The sequence below is a fragment of the Eutrema salsugineum genome, unplaced genomic scaffold, assembly GCF_000478725.1.
Source record: "Eutrema salsugineum unplaced genomic scaffold, Eutsalg1_0 scaffold_8, whole genome shotgun sequence".
In the NCBI taxonomy this organism is placed as follows: domain Eukaryota; kingdom Viridiplantae; phylum Streptophyta; class Magnoliopsida; order Brassicales; family Brassicaceae; genus Eutrema; species Eutrema salsugineum.
This window is the reverse complement of record NW_006256414.1, coordinates 6,066,759-6,069,005: the sequence shown is the minus strand read 5'-3', so window position 1 is coordinate 6,069,005 and position 2,247 is coordinate 6,066,759.

Below are 2,247 nucleotides of genomic sequence, written 5' to 3'. Positions count from 1 at the left end.
TCTCCAGCTTCTTTATTGGGTAGACTAGCATCATATGAACTCATACCAGGGCGTTGTTGTGCATCTTCATCAGGATCTTTGGGAGATTTCTTAGAAAACTTCTCAATTTGCTCAATGTTGGGCATCTGTTCCATTCTTGCATCAATCTCCCGTGCTTTGAGCTCGAGTCTGTTCAGCCTGTGCTCGATCTCTTGCAACTCTTCGTCTGTCTTCTCTCTATACCAGGAGGCGGATTCTCTGACTTCTTTAATCTCCTGTTTGATTCAACAATATCACTTGAGTTTTGTATGATGTCATACCCTTGTCTTGTCTGCTCTGTTGCGACTTGGTGGATCATCCTAGCTAGTGTTTGTGAGTCCTTGTGGGTTTGTTCTTCCAAAACTCGAACATGATTGGCCATATCATCGAATTTTTTGTTGAACTCTTCAGAGATTGAATCAATTTTCTTGAGCAGGGTGTTTTCGGTGAGAATCTGCTGATCAAGGAACTGGTTTATCATTCCTTCGAGGCGTCCCAAACGTCTGCTGATCCTCAAGTTGTCCTCTTGCTGATTAGGGTTCTGTAGTGGAGGATAATAGGCGTGTGGCTCGAAGTAGGTTGGAGGAGGACCATAAGGATCTTTCTGGCGTCGAACAGTCTCTCTGCGCCGGTGGTAAGGGTGGTTTGGCTGGCTGTATCGATCCATGTGGCTAAGATTTCGGGCTTGGTGTTCTTCTCTGCGTCTGGTGGCTTGAGGAGTGTTATAGAAACCTTCTTCATAGTGTATAGTTCGATTTATAGGATCCATATCTTCTAAAATGGAAACAAAATAACCAAAAAATGGAAATATGCAGAAAAGGGGTTCTAGAGTCGATTTACCAACCTTTCTTGGGATTTTGGGGAAAAGAAAACGCGTGCCTTCCCCGGCAACGGCGCCAAAAACTTGATGTGTGGTGTGTGTGTGGGTTGTCAAGTTTTACCCTAAATGAAATCAATAGCCGCAAGTGCACAGCTGATCGATTGTAATACTTAGAGATCGAATCCACAGGGAAGGAGGATCTTTTCCTGCAAAAGCCTTTGAAAGAAATATAAAGTAAGGAAGTCTAGAACCAAAACGGTTTTGTGGGGGTTTTGGTGGTGTGTTTAAAATGTAAAAACGAAATCTAAAAAGAAATTACGGGAATTAAATGGTCTAATAACTAAACTTAACGAAAATGAATAAAAACGAGAAAAACGGATATTCTAATTGCTTAAATGAAAATTAACTAAAAAGGAATGAGAATATTGAACTAAAGCTTGAAATAAAAACGGTGTAAATCTATAGGAAAGAAGGCGTTGGGCTTCAGGAAAGTTTTCTCAGGGGTACGAACGATTCAAACATTGCTAGAGAGTAAATTTGATAAGATCTTAGCTTAAACTTTTCGAACTGGAGTCACGGACGTATGAATACGCCACTGTCGTGATCATAGACAACTATCTCTCTCAACCCTGACCAGTAGGTTTCCACTCTGGCCCTGGAAGAGAAGAGATGCATTATGTTTAAAACTCGTCAGCATTCACAAATCTCCCATAGGTAGGTTTCCACTCCTATGTTTGTTTTGCTCTCCCAAACTAGATCTGACACCGGATGAACAATTTCGTGTCACCAAGCATCTAGATCAGATTGTAGTTCATGACGCTACTCTCATGCAGTAAAAACGAATTCAGAAGAAAAGGTTCTAAGATTCGGCTCAAAAGCTCATGGAATCCTCCTCGAACATATAAATCCTCATCGAAAATCCCTTAATCCCAACAATAAAACTATTCAGACATAATGAACAAAATCAAAAACATAGTATTAATAAGTAGAATAGAAACCGAAATTGAAAAAGAAAGAACAAGGGTTCAAGAAACATCTCTGGACGTCACTTAGGGTTTCTCCAAATGAGGGAATCATTGTGGGCTTTAGAAATGGGCCCTCAGGCTCGGAGTTGGCTTGCCGCGGTCGGGATGGCTGTGGCCGCGGGGAATGGACTGCTGGCCGCTGTCGGGATGCTTCTGACCGCGGGAAATGGCCTGTTGGCCGCGGGTAGAATTGCTTGCCGGCTGGTTTACGGGACATCTTGCTCTTCGCGTATCTTTTGATTGTACCGTTGGATTGCCAAGCTGTAAAGTGTGCTGGAAAGCTGATACTTCCATCTTTAAGGTCTCCATATTTGTGCTGGATCAGACGGTGAGAAGGCCTTCAATCAGGGGTGAACTTCTGACGGTTTGACTCTGAGCTGAAAT